This window comes from Manacus vitellinus, unplaced genomic scaffold (genome assembly GCF_001715985.3).
Source record: "Manacus vitellinus isolate BGI_N305 unplaced genomic scaffold, ASM171598v3 scaffold_3_pilon, whole genome shotgun sequence".
Taxonomy (NCBI): Eukaryota; Metazoa; Chordata; class Aves; order Passeriformes; family Pipridae; genus Manacus; species Manacus vitellinus.
The window spans coordinates 26,570,046-26,589,889 of NW_021940535.1; the positions used below are offsets into that span (position 1 = coordinate 26,570,046).

A 19,844-nucleotide genomic window follows, 5' to 3' on the forward strand; every position below is an offset into this window, starting at 1 on the left:
AAACAGAAATGAACTGCTAATAACTCCCATCCATGTGAGTCTGCTTCATGCAGAATGATTACTGTCAGAGGTATGTATTCACCTCTGCTGGTTTACAAACCACTATCTTTGCTGAGGTATCCATATTTGCCTCCAAATGAATTAGTGATTTCAGCTGTGTAAAGAAGAGGATTCCCACTCAGCACAGACCACTGTACGGAGTGCAATCAGACAGATAACTAATTACATGGGTAGAGATGTTTTAGAGATCCAACCATAATCTCTGGTGGGATGGCATATACAACTAACTCATGGTATGATTGAATCCATGTGGCTGTGTGCCCCTTCTCTTTTCTCTGCTTACATAAAGGCTTTATCTGCTCTGATACTCATATAGTGGTAAAAGCTTACCTATTTTGAGGTGCTTGTAATGTAGAGAAGAAACAAGCTCTTTTCCAAGGAAAAGACACACATGAACTTTGAAAGGCATCCTGCAGCATGTGGATTTTCTTCCATTGCCTTGTGAAGTGTTTGTGTACCTGGAATGTACCCTGCAGAGACAGAACTGTACTGAGATGCTTTGATAGCTACGCATGTTTTGGGTGCTGGGCACGGCCTCTGCTCCTTTCTCATGCCAGTCTTAATAACTAATTCCTTCCATCTGGTAATGATTGCTCAGCAGCCACAGGGGAACTGCAGCACCTCCTCTGGGCACAGCAGAGGTAGTTTCTCCTGGCAGGAGTTGGGTATATTTGACTTTCCCCTTCCAGAATATGTAGGTAATCACCCTTCTTTCCTGTCCTTTCTCTGGGTATGTATGAACTATACAAATATAAAATACCTAGAATGTAGAACAAAGAAAACCTAGATTCCTATGCCTTGTCTCATGTATATGAATACTCGTGGTGAACTGTGCATCATTAGAGCTAGATGTACTTATACTGAGCAAGAAAACCCTAGTGCCAAATATCTAAGGTTTATTTAGTAGATTTTTTTCACTTCAGTTGGATATTTGAGTCCTTTACATTTTATTATCAGTTCTGTGAGACTGGTAGTTTAATTTTCATGCTCCTTAGCACAGGAGCATGAACATCTATAAAAGCAACATTTTTCAAATACATAGTATAAATGATCTGCTATTCTAAGGACGAAAAGCAATGGAAAAAAAAAAAGGATATCACCCAAGAAAATATTTGAGAGCCAAATAGAACCTGAAAAGGGAGAACACAGGAAAACAAGACACAATACAGAAGGTATGTCATATAGGAAACATTACATCCTCCTTCTGGAGACAGATATTGTCAAACCTGCTACTATCAAAACAAAAGCTTCTTTGACCATAATTGGTCATAAAGACTTTGGATCCTTTTCAGGGTAGTCCTCTGTTAAGAAGACATCTGGATTATCCTTACCTTTTCATCAAAACAGGTCTTACTGGTGGTAAGTTTGATCAGAGAAAAACTCATACTGAAATCTTTTTTAAAGTTCCAAGTAAATTAATTGTTGAGAAGACAAGCCCTGAGAGCAGGTTGTAAAATACACTCTTATTCATGAGCAAACTCCCCAGGGTATTGCCGTGACCTGGGCTCATTTGATATGTTAGTTTCATACTTACCTGCTCCAGAACAAGCGTGAACCAAGCCAAGGCTTCAGACATTATTACTTAGGATGTAGTTAGGTGCCTCAGCTGAAGGATTACAATCTGTAGGGCAGAGCCTTAGCTTCCCATGATCTAGCTTGCTAACAGCTGTTGACTGACAACTTATAGCACAAACAGAGACGCTGGCAGGTTTTTCCTGATAACTAAGAGAAAAGAATGCAATATGTTTTTCATCTGATTAGGTGTATGGTGATTACTGCTTTATTTTGCTAGGTTTTAGTGCTTTATCTACTTCCTGTGAGTACAAGAAAGCATAAGACAGACCCTCTTTCAAGAATATACTTTAGAAGCCTTTAAGAAAAAAAAAACCAAACAAAAAAACTAACAGATACAACCCCCCCAAATGTTTCCATGCTAGAATCTGAAGTGCTTCAAGATCACTATGCAGAGCTCTGGCTGGAAGCCCACTACTAAGACACGTACTAGGAAGAATATCTTTGCTTTGTAGGTAGTAGAGTGCCTTCATGAAGTCCTGGAGTACTTTGCAACAGTCTTTGTCATGATGCACCAACTTCGGGTCCAGAGTATAAAAAAGATGGCAGAACGTGGTAGCAAATGAATGAGCATTTTTGAACTGTGTAAAAGGCTCTTGGAGCTGAAAGGTCTAGAGTTCTCCTCATTAAAGAGGAGATTTGGATTAAAATACAAATTTAAAATTAAAAATACAAATTTATCCTCACCTCAATGCATTCTTCAGAATCTGCAGATTTGAACTTGGAGAGGTCTTTTTAAACATCTTACACAAGAAGAGAGAGAATTTGAGTGACTGCCACAAGTAGTACAGGTGATGTAATGCATTTGGTTTATTTGCCTGGAACGAACAAGGTACTTTAGTGAAGCATTTGTTTTCACCAAAGCCCAGCTATGTTACTGATGGCCGTTATGCTTTTGGACTGCAATGGAGGATACTGTGCTGTGGGCAGGCAGTTTGGAGAACAAACTGGAACTTTTGTTTCCTTTCATTTAGGGAAAAGAAAACAAGGCAGAAGGAGCAATGCTGAGCAGCTGCCTGAAAGCTGCTTTGTCTCAGCTTCACTATGACATGATCCCTGAATTGGTTTTTGATAAAGTATATAATATATTGGAAGAAATCACCAAACTATAGCTGTAGTAAGCAGTTTTATTGGGAATTTATGCTCTCTGATGAGATAGCAGTGTAAATTCTATTAAGCAGATCCTATGCTCTTTGAAACAGGGCATTGAAATCTGATATAGTACCTAATAGTGGAATTAACAGCGAATATGATAAGGCAAATGCATGGTTGTCAAACTTCACTTACCACCTATTTCATCACATGGAGAGCAAAGAAATCATGACAGTACAACATACTGGCAGCATGAGAATCTGTCTCATTTAACATTGTGCTACTGTTGTCAGTTGGGAGAGCCCTTACTCAATTTGGTGCTCTCCACTGAATACTCAGTATCATTTGAAACTGCTGGAAATCTGAGTGCTTTGTAGCATCTGCTTTTTACATCGTAGTGTTCTGCAACCTTAAAAACAGATGTCTGAAATAGTTTATTGTGCTTTTCCTCAAATATTACACAGCACCGGTATGTGCAGAGCACAAAGGATTATCTCAACAGCACTGTGTAGGTCTTTAGTCTTTAGTCTTTAGTTTATGATCTCTGTGATCTATTGTATGTAAACCTTTTTATGAGACTGGGAAGGGATGTAGCCTGAGTAAAATTAAACAGTGTACTATGCAAAAAAACAAAAAACCCAAACGAACAACAACTAACCAAACAAAAAATTTAAAAAGTTAAGGCTCTTCTGCTCTGTAAATGGACAGATTGAAGACCCAAAATAGAAAGACTTTGGAAAATGAAACATTTTCATCAAGTAATTTCAACCCAGAGAAGTATTTTATGCTAGACAACAGAAGAAGATGTCGGGGTTTGTGCTGACAATAACAGGACTCATCTTTCCAAGGGATGGAGGAAGTGTTCTATGCATTCTCTCACATTTTGAAATTTCCAGTGGGAAAAGCTTAACTATTTTTATCTTGTTGTCTTCCAGTTTCTGCATCACTTTCTTCTGTGAAACAAATAGAAGTTACAGTCAAGTACCAACATGGCTACAATCCAAAGAGCATGAGATACTTTCAAGAGAAATGAGTGACGTATATAATGTTTTGTTCAGGCATCTGTACCATTGTTATTATAATACATTCTTGTCTTCATGCCTAAAGAGTCATGCCAGCAGTAAGCCCTTATACTGAATAAAGAAGCATGCTGCTTCCCTGTAGGAAAATGCTAATCCAATCTATCCAATGGTCACATCACTAGAGATTTTCCAAGTATTGTCATAAATGGAACCAATCAGTGTATAAGTCAGGATGTGAGTGCTTCCACTTAAAGCCCCTGAATGCCAGGATGTGATGGACATAGGGGTCCTAAGGACAAGATTCTCAAAGATACAAAAGATTTCTGAAAATCCTGTTAAAGGAGCCACACAGGCTTATTTGAAAGGCACTGGAGAGCAGAAGTCTGTGGACTCATTCCTTCGGTTTGCCCTTTCCCGGCAGTTGGGTAGCTGGGGAGTAACGCAACTGTTTGGGTATCTGTTCTCATCTAACGAACCTCATGTTGATACATCTTTAAATTAAGAAATGGGAATGTGCAGAATTTTCATAGCTTGCCACTTTGCTAAAAGATGGAATACATAAATTCAAGGTTTTATAGATTAAGAAAGCATTTCGCTCTACTTTGGGAGTACTATGAACATTGAACTATAAATAAAATATAACATTTTGTCTCACAACAAGGATTTTTAAGAATACGGTCTTGGTGCTGTGCCTTATGAGGAGTTCTGTCTTATGCCAGATTATGTGTTTTAGAAAGCAATGCTAAACTGAAGTGGCTTAGTGAGATCCAAGTACAAACAGATCCTGCATGTCTCAGCCATGTTACCATGGTGGTGTTTTGGGAAAGGCACAGCAACAAAAGTTCGGAAGTCTAAGGATCTTCCAAGCTGAAATTATTGGTACCTTAGCTCTTCTGAAATCCTACCCCGTGTAGGCTACATTCAACAAAAGATTAAGGAATTTCTTGCATGGAACTGAGGCACATGAAACCTAGAGATTCTCTCTTCCTTAATGCCATCTAACTCTAGAATTGCCTAAGTTCAGGTGCCCTCTCACTGTACACTTTAGTTTTTCCATGTGGCTAGTATTTCTGTTGTTTGTATTGCTGTACCTGCCTATCTCTGAGCAGATAATTATTCATCTTCCTCCAAAGCTTCATCAGAAGTTCAAATAATACCTTCCTCTCTCATCTTGGCAGAGGTCAAGAACCACTTGGACAATGTTCTCAGGCACATGGTGTGACTCTTGGAGGTGTCCTGTGCAGGGCTAAGAGTTGTACTTGAAGATTCTTGTGGGTCACTTCCAACTCACCATATTCTGTGATTCTGTGATCTCTTCTGGAAGGCTCAGCATGACAAGCCAACATATAATATAGGAGCATATATTTTAGAGTACAGCACCGTGGGGCAGCTTCCACATATTATATTCACCTCACTTCAAGGGATTTTTTGTTGCCCACCACATGGAGTCATCTGGATGGGAATACTCACCCTTGTTGTTGTTTTCCACAGAGTGCAGTGAAAGAGCTTGTAAGCAATATTGTAAGCCTCATTAGCATAAGTCTACCATTTGTCACAATTGTCCTTGTTATATCTTCTTTTTCTACCTGAAAATTTTACCCTGAGCAATCCAGGAATCCCAGATGTGCATTTTGCTTGTGCATATCAAATCTACCACACATGCACAAATCAGCTGTCCAGGGCAAATACAGGAAGTGCAAAGCTTCTTGGAGGCATCTGGCCTGCTCTGCATATGATATACACATTTGTTGCATGGAAAAGACAAGGCAGCAGCCTTATGAACATGCAATAAATGTGTGAGCATATGCAAATACTTCTGTCTGGGTTAAACAATCTTATGTTCCAGGCTTGTGATCTCACATGCCCGGAGGCGTGACTGCCACCAAAACTCCAGGGAGAATGAGATGGCTCCTGTCAGTGTGTCACTTTTTGGGCAATGCTGGGTGAGCTCTTCATATGGAGTCTTTCCTGTCTCTTTGTAAAGAGACCAGCTCTACACGGGATCTTGCCTAGATGGCCGGCCACCAGCCCGTTCAGATAATTTTTTGATAAATACCTCTGAAAAGCTAGTCTCAATACCTTGACAAGCTCTGATGAAGTCCCAGGCTATGTAAAGATCCAAGGCACAGTGGTTGGAGTTGCAGTTCTACTGATAATGAGAGTTGCAGTCCGTTGTACAGAACCTCTAGAAGATCACACCAACATTATTTAAGTGCTTTTAATAGGTTTCAAATTTTAGCCATCAGGAGTTGAATGTTGTGGGCACAGTTTATGTGCATATTGCAGAACTTGTGAGTAAAACCTTGAATAGAAACTTTTTTTACCCCTTAGTTGTCTTAGAAATCATGTTTCATTAGAGCAGTGCAAAATGTTCACAATGAAACACCAGACCACACAAAAGTCACCTGGTGTGGAGTTTTGTTACAAACTAGTAACACAAACCATATTTATCAAAAGATTCGCTAGCATTATGCAACTCCCGAATGACCTGAACTCAATTTTAAGCATATATGGTGTGTGGCTTTGGATCAGAATCATGCAAAATTCATAGCTTTGCATGGTTTTGATGTGAGGTGTGAATAAACACCAGGTGAAGTACAGCAATTCCAATTGAGTTTCAATTTGATCAGGATTCAATCCTCACCCGGTGTTAATTGGTTTAGCTCCATTGAAGTCAGTGTTTTGTCCCATTGTTAAGCTACACCAATTTACTGTAGCTGAAGAGCTGATTGAAATTTTCAGTTTGCTCGAACCTGAAAGTCAAAGACTAACTCAGTGGGTGTGAAAGTATTTGGATCAAAATGAAAGAAAATGTTTGGACAAATGCTCGTGGAGTAAAACTAGTTCTATATTTTCCAGCTGTAAGGTCACAGCCCTGAAGTATATATTCCAAATGATATAACCATAAGTTTAAATGTTTCATTACTTTCGTTGCTAACCAGTAAAATGACTTTTGCTAAATCTACTTTGTGATAAAAATTTAAAAGGAAGAAAAGGTATTTCTACTCAAGTCCTATCATAATCTCAAATAAAAAAAGTTTTGGAGATAACTAAGAAAACTCATGACCTTGAGTGCAAAGGAATGCCTAAGAAACCTATATATTGTATTTGTACCTATACATTTAATATATAACTGTAAAGGCAGCAAAGGTATGCAAGTACTACACAGGAATACAAAGATAATCCTAAAAATAACCTTTTCCAGGCCAGCCCTGGAGAAGACTGGAAAGTGACATCTTTAACTTGTGTTTCAATTCTGCTTTCTTTTTTTATTGTTTACTTTCCAATGATTCCATCAGTTCAGACAACTTTCCATTGACTCCCCTTTCCCCTGAATATACTAAATAAAGAGAAGATAGAAAGCTAGTAATGCAATGGGCTGTCTCTGAAACACTGCTAGTGTTTTCCACAATATCAGAAGGGTGACGTTGTGCATCTCTTATTAATGATCAATGTGGCTTCACTGGCTGCATCCATACTAGTAAGTCAAGACAATGTTCTTTGATCCATTAGACTATTAAATTGTTACAACTGCCCCTGCATGTGTTTAGGCCTGTGCCGCTTAGCACTGCCAAACAAATTCTGAGCACAGTGACCATTGCCAGATTGGATGTTTGTGCAGTCCTATGCTTGCAGAGTAAGATAATTTAATAAAATGGTCACAGTCCAGGACATGACGGCTATCAGAATCATTGTGATAGCATAGGCATGCTTAAATTACTAGTGTAGATATAGCCATTGTACCTTATTCTTGGCCCACCAGCCACCTTATACATTTAATTTTTTCACCCTTCTTTCAGATTCTTTTGTTTGATTTAGTCTTATTTATCTAACAACTTCTGGTCACTATGTGGCATAAACAGCATCAATTCAGATCTGTTGTCATATAAATTTGTTAGTAAGACAAATTTTAGGATGCACTTATATCTTTTGGAATCTGCCAAAGAAACCCCGACCAAACAAACAAACCCTCTTCATGAGACTAGTGCTCCTTGGCTGTCATACAGACTAATTCAGGATACTAAATAAAGGTGTAGTTACAGTGGACTGTAGAAGAAAAATGAAGATTGATTTCTAGTATGAAAAAAATCCTCTTAGCAAATGTGTTAAAACTAAGAAAGGATGATGGGGAAATGCGTTTTTCTCAGTGGAACAAATGAAAACTCTCTTAGGATTGACACTGGTAAAACACACTATCAATGTTTTCTCACTTTGTCAATGTTTAAATTTCTTTTACCTTTTTTTAGGTATAAAAGTGTTTAAGGTCTTATGAGCTGAACCTTTAACAACTTCTTATGCCATTGCTTTTGTTTAATAACAAGAAATAAGAGGAAAAATGTATACAAGTATCAAAGCTTTTATGGGAATTGTGGAAATAAATACCAAAAACTTCCTACAACTTTTGAAATCTGAACTATGTCTTGGCTTTACAAATGACTTGTGGTAAACTAGTTTTTTTTCTAAAATAAACAACTGACAGTTGTTTCTAAAATAAACAACTGTTTTATGGCCAAAGGGGGGGTGGGTGGGGAGTAGGAGGGGAGCACTTCACTTTCTATGAGCATATTCCATTTGGTTACTTTTTATTGGAAAAATAATAGTAAAGTCTTTCCAGAGAATGCTTCCATTACAAAATTTAGAAGATCCTGTGACAGTCACAGCCTGTGCAGTCCTTTAAACTGAGTGCAGAGTTGAGATGGTGATGAGGTAGGAGAGCGGTGTGGTGCAGGATCATTTCCAGGTGTAGAACTGCTCGTATTTTGCCCCTATCTGAGAACACATTAAGAAAAAGTAACAAGCTCCTTTTCCTCCCTATTTAGTAATCCTGTTCATCCCTGGCAACACTTACACTACATGTCATGATTGTTAAACTGTAGTAGGTTAGATAAATAGGTCTGAATGTTGTAAGTTTGAGAAAGAAATGTGTTGTAAGGCTGGAAAGTCTCAAACTCATCTCTTTTTCCCAGAGTGGGTGAATGAGGGAGAGCTGTATCCTGTAGAGAGGGTGAAATTAAAGAGTGGGCTTAAAAGAGTGAGAAGAATGTCGAGAGGAATTGCCCAAGACATTCTGTTAGAACAGTAACTACTAGAGAAGAGGAATGATCCAGTGGTTGACAAAAGGTCCAGACTGAGAGCTAGGAGATCTATGGCAGCCTGAGGTAGTTCTTGAAAAGTTGGCTGCTTGCCTGTCTGCCTGAGGTTTAAACCCTAGACCTGTCAAATTCTGCATGCATCTCTGTGCTATTTTGTGAGTTGGGACGTGTAGTTCTAACTCAAAGCCAGGGGCCTGTATACTCTGCACCTATTGAAATATTTGGCGTATTGTCAGGCATTGTAAACTTTTTCTTGGGGTAAGTTCATACAGAGCTTCTCTTGCTGGTACTCCATACAAAAATATAATTTTAAGAAGTGTTGTGAAAAAGATCACTGATTGAAAAGTTAATATCCTGCCCAAATGGATGACGCCTGCAAGGTAAAATAAATTCATATAAAGAAATCAGCTATCTAAATTATTCTATTTCAAAAAGAGTTTATTTCTGTCAATAAGGCAGAATCTCGTGAATATACACACTTCATAATTTGCACATAAGGTTGGCAGTTTTTCCCCACTTTTTGGCAATGATTTAATAGCTGTAGCAAGGGCTTAAATTACTAGGACTATATTATATTACACAATACACTGCAGCATATTTACAGAAAAATCTTATTAATTTGTATTAATATGAACTGTAATTTACTACTTTTTTTTATATATGCCACAGCAAGGAGCATGTTTCAATCCAGCATCCTGAGCAAGCTGTGAAGTGGTATGATGTTGGAAGTGGGTAAGGGACCAGATGTGAGAAATCTTCCATTTATATCCAGATGAGGATATTTTCCTCCATGCTATTGGATTAGTAGTCAGGATACCTGTGTTCTGCTCCTGAGTCAGGGAGTGATTTACTGTGTCGCTAAGTCACATTTGTTGTGTCTTTCTTAGTTGTTTCTGCAACAGTCTGTGTGAAATGACAGTAAGACTTTGATGCCTTTGATATCCTCTGCTTTAAGGTTGTGTGTACATTTTGTATGAGGTGGTATTATTTGCTCTTTGAATGCATCCAGTGATTGCATAGGAGTTTGGTTGAAATCAATGAAAACTGGGTGTAAGGAGAGTGAGAATTTTGTTCTTATATCCGAAAGACTGTCTACATGGAATTTGAGATCAAATCCAAGTTAAGTTTAATAGAAAGCTGTTGTCTTTAGCTAAAACAAAGTGGTTCATTTGGAAAACATTTGTGTTCATCTAGACAATGATTAAGAATAGGAAAGAACAGAACCTGGCCATATATTGTACTCCTTGATTTTAATGAGATGATATTTATTCTATCGAAAAAGGTGTTTCTGGCTAATTACATGATTAAAAATTTGGCTCGGCATTATCTGAGCTTGTGTAACAAACTTGACCTTGCATTTTATAGGATTTTAAATAGGATTATTATGAAGGAGAGAGCAACTAATTAAAAAATGGCAGGTTTCCAGTTTCCAGCTGATGACCTGCTGCTGCTGCTGCTTGTTGCTGTCCCCAGAGTGAGGGCAGCAATATGATCCTCTGCTCCAGGATGTACAGAATGTTCTGTGGTGTTCAAGTCAGGCGCTCTATGGAAATTTAGCAGGATCTTGCATCCTCAGTGCTTTTATGCACTCTAGCTGGGGAAACCTGCCAGAAAGCCAAACCAAACATTTTTATGTGTTTCCTCAGGCCCTACCTCCACATCTTGTTGAAAAATTAAAGCACACAATCACGGGTGGGTCTGTTGAAGCAAGCAGGCACTATTATTCCAGGGTTTCGAGCTTGTTTTTCAGTCTATGGATCTGCTCCATTAAGGAAGAGCACATCTACATTCTTTTCTGAAATTTCTCATGAAAACCCCAGTCCAGGAACACTTTCCAAATAACTCTCAGTGACTGCAGCAAGAAATCACAGAAGGTAGAGATTTTGCTAGAAGAATAGGTATCCCACAAATTTAGCAGTATAGTTTTATTGATGAAACAGAGTTTCAGTTGAAAAGGTCCAGTAACACCATTCCCCACTGCTCATTTCATTTCTACTGTTTTAATTCATTATAAACTTAGAATAAAGTCTTGTCAGAAAATTTTTAGTCATTGTGGCTAGATAGGAATTTAAATCCTACAACTAAAGTCTCAGCTGTGGCAACTTGGAGTTCAGTGCGGGTTAGCCACCTAAATATTTGCCCAAATTTTCAGATGAAGTTTTCAATCCACACCTTGCTCTGTTTAAGGCTATATGTTTATTTATCATCTCTGGACCAGCTAATTGCAGCTTGTGCACACATCCTCAAACAAGCTTTAAATCATACTTCTGGGCTGCCAGGTAGACGTCTTTAACCCCTGCATAGCAATGCCAAACAGTAAGCTGTTTTTTCTGATGCAATTTCATTGCATTCTTTCTGAATCCTCATCTTTCATCTAGAAAGAACATCCTGGCTGGATAGGAAGTTAGTTCAGGCTATATATTTAGTTCATGTTATAAAAATTAGTCTTAAACCTTTCAAGACGTGCATACCTAAGAGCAATTAAAGTGATTTTATTTCCATACCCTTTTAGGAGATTAAACAGTAGATGCCAATTGTGCCAGAATGCTTTTCTAGTACAAACTGTGTAGAAGCCAAAAAATACAGGACATCTTCAGCTGCAGGCATTGCCAAGTGCAGGCATTCAAAATAAAGCTGTAGCATGATTGAGTTGCATGGCACCTTTTAATCTGAGGACAAATTTGCAGAATTTCCTGGCTAAAAGCCTTGAGCTACATAGTTCTGCATGACACAAATGTCTGAAATTGCTCCATGCTGGGATTTGAAACCTACTATTTTTGGGGGTGAAAGAGGAGGAGGGCTGCCTTCTATTCCTTTTGTACCAAAACTCCTTTTGTATCTAAATATTACACAACTTTGAAATGTTTATGATAAAACTTACTCTTTGCATTCTTACTGTCTTATACTGTATTTTCTGAAGGCTTATCTTTTTTGACTTGTTGTGACTTGTGGACAATCCAAAATGATCAAAACGTCAATTCACTTGTATATATTAAATCAAGAAGGGTTTCATAATTACATATAAATACATATACAAACATAACAATTTGCATAGGAGGCAGTGAGAGAGGGGAATAAAATGATTTGGTTTTATTTCTCTGGGCGTAGGAGTGGAGATGATCCAATCTTTGTCCAAAAGGCAGTCTCCCTGAAATATGCTTTATACTATGAGCTGAGCTCTGCCCACGTGAATGCTTTAGAACCCTCAGTTCGCAACTACCTAGAGGCTCCTGGAACTATTAAAGTCTCATTTTGTTCCTTCAAAGTGGAAAAAGGAGCCTGGCCCAAATTAAGCAAGGAGTGCTGTTCCCAAGACATACCAAGCTTTATGGGACTTCAAGCACAGTATTTCAAACTCTTAATTCAGAAGTATAGAGGAAAGCAATCGCCACTATATTATGCCTTTTTTTCTAAACAATCCAGTATGTTTTCTTTTTGTGTAAATGTGATGCAGCTGGTTCTACTACCATATTTAGAGTAAATATCCTTTTTGGTAAACGAAGGGCTTATTGAGGCAGTGCAGTAATAATGTGTTAAAGGATTTAATCTGCTTTTTGAACAGTTACTAAGCATATAATTTTTTGAATGAATGATATAAGTATGTTGGACAAAATCTTACCAATGTAAAAGATCAGAAATAAACCAATGTTTACATTTTTAATCCACTACTTATGAAGGAGTTGTGGGTTTTGAAGGAATCCTGACTTTGCTTGAATTTAGTGAAGTAAGATCTAAGGGGTCTTCTGTGATGAATTTCCTCAGGAGTTCAAATGAGAATATGGAACTTTCAGCCAGAATCTATTGCTTAAATTTAATGAATTAATTAGACACAGAAAAATGTTAAAATGTATGGAATGAGAAGGACTTTCTTCCCTGCTTTAACAATGTTAAGAAAATGGACTTGTGTTATGGTTTCTATCATTGTTGCAATCTGTTTTAAACATCATCATATCCTACTTGCTTTTTTCTGCATCGTTTTGGAATAAATAGTATTCTTCAAGTACAGATGATGGCTGTTACAGTTTCTTTTCTTCAAAGAGATTTCTTGCATATATCCCACCATGCAGAATCAAGTAAACTTGGAAGAAAATGCTTCTAGAACTCTTTTCTGTGAGTCTGCTTAACTAAAGCCAAATTAATTTATATGACTTTATATGATTTTATATGAGCTTAAGTAGAAAACTGATGTTAACTTACAGGGAGCCTTTGGAGTCTTTTAAGGAGACCAAGAGTGTATAAAACAAAAAGCTGAGCTCTTAATTAAATACTTTTTCAGTTATATCAGTATGACCATTGAGATCTCATTGTAGTCTTTGACATCCTCATGAGGGGAAGAGGGGCAGGCACTGATCTCTTCACCCTTGTGACCAGCGATAGGACTCAAGGAAATGACATGAAGCTGAGTTAGGGAAGGTTTAGGTTGGATGTTAGGAAAAAGTTCTTCACCCAGAGGGTGATTGATCCCCAGTACAGGCTCCCCAGGGAAGTGGTCACAGCACCAAACCTGATGGAGTTCAAGAAGCATTTGGCCAATGCTCTCAGGCACATGGTGTGATTCTTGGGGTGTCCTGTGCAGGGCCAGGGCTTGGACTTCATGATCCTGATGGGTCCCTTCCAAATCAGAATATTCTATGATTCTATGATTATCGAGTTCATTTTCATTTCGGACTTGTCAAGCACTATTTTAAACAACCTGATGACAGTTTTGGTCCTCAGATTTGAACTGACAGGTAATGGACCCTTAGCTGGGTCAGATGGCAGAGAGTTATCCTTTTCTGTATTAGTCTACATACTATTTATTCTTTTTTCCTGCCTCTAATTTACAGAAGTCTTCTCTGTCACAATAAAAAAGCTGCTTGTGTGATATAGCTCTTCTCAGAGTACTTGATGGGCCTCTGGAACAAAGAATTGTATCCAAGTGGGCGTTTATGCTTCCAGGTGAATTTATTAGGCAGAAACATAGGAATGCAAGCGAAGTCTTGCGTTACCTGTTCAAGTTTTTTAATGTAGCAACTATATATTCATAGTTTGTTAGGTGTTTCTGAAGAGCAATTATATTTTTCGTCTCTTTACTCTGCAGCAGATATTCCTTCAGAATGTTATTGCTGTAATGGCCAGACAGCATCTTTCAGTTTCCAGCCTCAATTAATTTATGACCAGTGCTTGCTGACTTATTATTGTGCCAGACCTGTCTGTTGGCTTATATAACTATTCTGCTTTCCTGATGTTTACTTGCCCACCCCAATTAATTTTGTAAAGCTGCACCAGCAGAACTTTTTTAGTTTCCTCCCCCCGATATTATTATTATTAATATTATTATTATTAATTCCTCTGGATATCTTAGTATACACCTGCTGTAGTGATAAATTCATTTTCCTTGAAGACAAGCCATATACAGTATTGCAGATGAGGCCTCCCAAACCTTGCACAGTTAGACACTGAGAATTTGCTGCTGTTCCTCTACTGTCATCTTAAAAAAACATTGCTTTTGGAGCCTCCAGCAGTCATCTGGTAGTCCAGAGCAACTCTACTGATTCTTTTCCAAATGAAGGTTTTAGTTATTAGCCTTCAATGCATGTTTTGTTATTTTCACTATTGAATATCATCTCATTTCGGTTCACAAATACCCAGTTCTTTCAGTGGATATTCTTGTCCTCTTGTATGTTGATGTATGTCTCTTTGGGTTGCTGTTAGTGTTTTATGGCCATGGCATAAATCAAAATAGTAAACAAAATCAATCCCTTGTGAAACTGTTCATAATGCTAACTCCCTCCTGGCCCTTTGTTTCAATTTTACACACTACTTTCTCCATTTTTTTGATATCTCCATTTTTATGTGCTGGGCTTCATGCTAACATATACTTTATTTAGAGATTGCACCCTACTTGGCCCAAGAACAGAATCCAGATCAGCATCTTTCTCCCTGGCAGATATCTAGCAAAATAATTGAAAAACCCATTAGCAGACTTTTTATCTTCTTAATTAGGCCTAGTCTAAGTAGTGCATCAGTTTTCCTATTAGCTGTATCAGCAGAGGTGAGGTCATCATTCATGCTGGGGTGGTTGTGGTTTTGGAATGGGGATTTCATTGGTTTATCCATAAATAATTTAGGGTACGTGTTTTTAAAATTTCTGGTTTATTTAGCACACTAAGTGAGAAAACATTCAAAAGACATCTAATTAAAAATTATGCTGATGATCTCAACAATATACAGATGTTCCACATTTTGGTCATGTATCATCTCAGATTTTGATGGATAACATAACACTCAACTAAACTGCAAGACTGAGACTATCTTGTCCTATACTGTCAGAGAAGCCAAGTCCAGGATAGATTGGGCTTTGCCTACTCTGAATAAAATTTTTTGTTGTTGTTGTTTGGTTGTTAACAGTTCTTTTAAGGCAGGAATGCATCAAGATTCTTCCTGAATGCCAGGTTAACAAAAACCTCCAGAATTTGGGATATTGGTTCTGTCAAACCCATGATGAGTCTGCTTTGTTTTACAGTTGTGTCTGTCAGAGTGTACAAACAGCTAGCTGGCTGCAGCTTCAGGTCTCTTATCCAGAACCACACTGGGAAAAGCACCAAAATTAGGTCCAGCATCTGAAAAAAAATTCTTAATAGAGCATTCTTCACCTCTGGAATCCAGGACAGTGTCTATTGCTTTCTTTATTAGTACCTCAGGCAGCTTAAGCAATACAAACAGTACTATTCTTTGCCTCATCTAGAAGTGGTTATAATATGGAGAGTTATAATGGAGAGTTTCATAGTGGGATCCTGTCTACAATGAAGATACAAATACACTTCATGTGGGCCAATGTTCTCAATCCTTCAATCACATAAACCAGCCAGCAGCTCCTCTCACTGGCACAATAGCGTTTCCCACCAGGGCAATGAGTCTTTCAGACTCTGAGTTTTCCTGCTCCAGTTCGACATTCACGTTTGGATTGAGACAGCTGAATCTGAGCAGGTTCCAGGGCCCATTAAACTTCATCATCTTGCAGTTCACTGGCATAATTTTTATTTAAAGAACCCCTGCACTTAAAAAAACCAAGCACACATTCCACATGTACTAAATATAACTTTCATCACTATGAGTATTTCCATATTAAAAATTTAAATTTATATTTGATTTGTGCTTTATGAAAGAAACTATTATATGAAGTTTCCATTTTGGCTGAGTGAGTGTGGTTTAATTTGTAACTTCTCAGAGGATTGATTACAGAAAGAGAAACAATAATGACAAATGGAAGGATTTGTTTATCTACATTGATTTAAAAATAAACAGGATCATAGGGCTGGCCATTAGTCTGAACTGGTCCTAAAGGACACAAAACCCTTTTTCTGGGTGGGTAGGTGGGTCTGGTTAGATTCAGTATGTCTGAGAAACTGTAGGTAAGATCAGTAGATGAGGTTGAATAATTAAAGAATTCATTTACTCTTTAGAATATCTGTGTCTTGTACACACAGAATTTGGAGCTCTTCAAAGATATTCTGCCCTTCACACAACCACTTTGGTATTTAAGAACAAGGGCATGTTTCTATCCACAAAAGTTGTGATCTTGAATGAAAATCAGGTTTATTTTGGAAGTTATTAGCTGAATCCCTAAGGACATTTTTTTTGTGTGATTTCCATGGATTCAGTTGCAAAACACTCGGGTATGTTTTATTTTTATTGTTAGCAATAATTAAACATGCTAATGTTTTTATTCACATCTTTACATTCTACACCACCAGCCACCCCAACCCTCCTAACCCCTAACTTGGCAAACTGGGTTCAGTTCTGGTCACCTTCCTGTTAACCTTTTCCCTTGAAAACTGATTGTTAATTCTCACTCTTTGTTTTTTGTTTCTTAGCCTGTTTCTAACTCACAACAGTATTTTACCTCTCACCCCAATTCAGTTGTTGTAAGGTTTTTCATGCAACAAAACAAATGCCACTTGTGAATTGTGAATTGAAATTGTGAAAGGTTCCTAAAGGGAACTTTAATATTTTTTTTAAATCTTTTGAAAGAAAGGAACTCACATAAAAACATATTTACAATATAAATTTAGAAAATAATGATACAATGAAAATATTAATATTACTCTGCTGTTTTGGAAGCATAACTGTAATAGCTCTGAAGTAGCCTATGAAAGCCTGAACGTGAAACAGAAAATGAGTCTGACTAACTCTGGGAGCACAGCCAACCACTGATTGCAAGTAGTTTAGATCTAAGAGGGAGTTAGGTGCTGAGTGGACATAGTAACATAGTGACTGGAAAAGGAAAGAATTAATAAATACAAAACATTCATAAAATGAACCTTCAAGGTGATGGATAGTGCAAAAAGGAAAGTTCTTGGACCATCATAATTCCTAGTCATTTACACATTCCAATAAGCAAAAAGATTTCGTATGGAAAAAGGCAACATGACTTTTAAAACATCCTAGATATTTGCAATATTCACAATATTCCTATTTATAAATGAGGAGGATGAAAGAAACATATTAAATGTAGTTTGACATCTGACCAAAGATATAACACTTTTGCATGTCAACTGATATTCTTGGATGCAAAAAAAGAATTTTGAATTGGATTTCCTATGGCACAGGAACTTGGAACAACATGAAAGTCAAAGTTTTGGAACAGCAGTCAATCTAGAGATAGAAAGTGGCATCAGTTAACACAGAGTGGCATACAAAAAGGAAAAGGAAAATTAGGGGGGAGCCATTTTGTGTTCTTACTCCCCACAGGTATAACTACACTGACAAGATGAAGGAGAATGAGACAAAGCAGAGACTAGCTGAAGCCGTCAGCCCAAGTACTGACAACGAGCCAAGTCGCAAAGGTGACTCATTATGAAGACGTAAACAATCCTAGTCAGTGACTCAGTGGTGAGGAAGCTTGGCTAAGACATCTGTAGCCCATATAAAGAAAACAGGATGATGAGATTTCTCTAGGGTATGGTAAGATAAACTATGGGACAATAATATTGCACGTGCCTATGATAGCCCGTAGAAAGTTGAGACATTCTTACCCTTTATAGCTCACGGAGGAATGTACATATCACCAACAAAGGAAGCTTTGATTGGCATTTGCCTGGGGAATCTGAGAGGAGCTCTGGAAATGGATATAGTGTGAATCTTCTGAGAGTCTGTGGAGGAAGGAAGAGGGTGGGTGATGAATATCATCATGTAGAGAGTGAATTCTGCAGTGCAGAGAATATTACACAGTTTGATCAGTTAATTTGTTATGGCTTAAAATCCAACATCTGGATAGAAGGTCCACCTCCTTTCTGGTTTTAAAAACTTCAGCATGTGCCCGGCTCAATCTCAGCAAAGCAAAATGTGGAAAGAACGTACATTTTCTAGGAGTCATGCTCCATAGGTGTTGGGGGTGATTTTAAATGAAAGGTGAATATTATGCACCTGTATACCACTTGAAGAAGCACACTGGACAAGACAAAAACAGTATCACTGATAAAAATTATCTTGGTGACTAAAAAACTTTAAAGAATCATTAGAATAAATAGACAGCAAACATATGGCATGTTGTTTCAGTTTGCACCAGAAGATAAAGCAGTAGGTGAATATTTTTGAAAAATCACTTACAACCTTTATGAAATATGTGGAAGTGAAAGCCTTCATTTTGCAGTGTGCTAATGAAAAACCAGGGATCAGTGATAACAGCAAAGCTATAGAGTGGTTTTTGTCATTATTTGTAGACCCAGGCTTGAAGCCAGACTCCATTTTGATAGATGCTGTGGAAATACACAACAGATCAAAGATCTTTATAGCATTCCATAATTTACAGATGAACGCAACTAAGAGTTTAGCAGCTCTCTGAAGACTAACAAACATACAATATCAAAGGTGTTCTGCAGTAGACACTGCAATGGGATACTACTTTTAGAGTAATTTGATAATTACCAGGTGGTATTTGATTCTGAAGGCTTTTACTTGGTTTCTTTCCCTAGACATCTCTGTCTTAGAGAAATACTGCTTTCCACTACTCTTATTTTTCAAAAAGGTTCCTCACATTTATTGCCATTCTATCACAAACACTAACTGATGTTATGTCACAGGCATTGCTTCTGCAGGAGTGGGATTTAGCTGTTGTGTCTGAATTTTGTGGCCACTGTTGAGGGAAGTGTGTGCGTGGTTCATTCCCACACCTGTTTCCTCCCTGTGTTTCACTGCCAGGGAGGTTCCCCGAGGTCTGTGGAGGAGCCTGGGTCAAACGATTTTTCTGTAAAACATTTATCTTTATGTCCATCTTCCTCTTTACAAACATGAGAGAAATAGAAAAGATTTTTAGGAAGTGTTTACTGAAGGAAAATAAAACTGCAAGAGGTATTTCTCTGCGGAGAGGAGAGCTCGTCTTCACTTATTCCCTTGTCATAATTCTATTTTTTTCTGTTTGTTAAAACTGGAATATTTTACAGTTTCTAAGGTACTGTTAGGTAAAAAGCTAAAATTGCATATGATGCCAGGAATTCGTCTCAAGAGATTAGGAAATCTTACCTTCTTGGCTACTACAATGAAACCTGAAACTTTTGTTTTGGAGTTGCATTTTACAGACTTCAATCCTGTTTGGTATTTGGCAAATATATCAATTTGTCAACTAAGCACCGGACTTCTGCAGCATTTTCTCCCAATGAGTGCCTATTAAAGCTAATGCAGGGAGGATAAATTCTTGCTCATTGTGAATAAGTGTACCATAGTTGGGTCCTAAATGAATTGGTAGCTATATATATTGCAATCCTTCCCAGCTGCTGACAAAGACTTGACTGAGCTGACTAAGCCAGCAAAAAACTGAAGAACTTAAATTCTCAAGAGCTTGAATCATGGAACATAACTTTAAAGAAAAACATTGACTGGGGGTTTTGAAGGAACCAGAGAGATTTTGACTGCTGTTGCTTAATAAATATGCTGTTGTCTGTACTCTTTCTGCCTTTATAGAATATTTGAATTTCTAAATTAGTTTTAATAAGACCTAGATAAAAATCTACTTTTGGAATTGCAA

General features: G+C 37.7%; 1 protein-coding gene and 1 long non-coding RNA gene across 2 annotated transcripts in view; one reads left to right on the forward strand and one right to left on the reverse strand.

The window, feature by feature from the left end:
* Positions 1–19,844, forward strand: part of MEOX2 (mesenchyme homeobox 2) — a 168,975-nt gene that overhangs the window by 10,355 nt on the left and 138,776 nt on the right. The window lies entirely within an intron of this gene.
* LOC108640250 lies at positions 10,134–18,795 on the reverse strand. The gene is made up of 3 exons (XR_001921043.1): positions 18,749–18,795; positions 17,857–17,973; positions 10,134–10,443 (listed from the first exon to the last, which is right to left on the reverse strand). It is a non-coding gene; the product is annotated as an uncharacterized LOC108640250 (long non-coding RNA).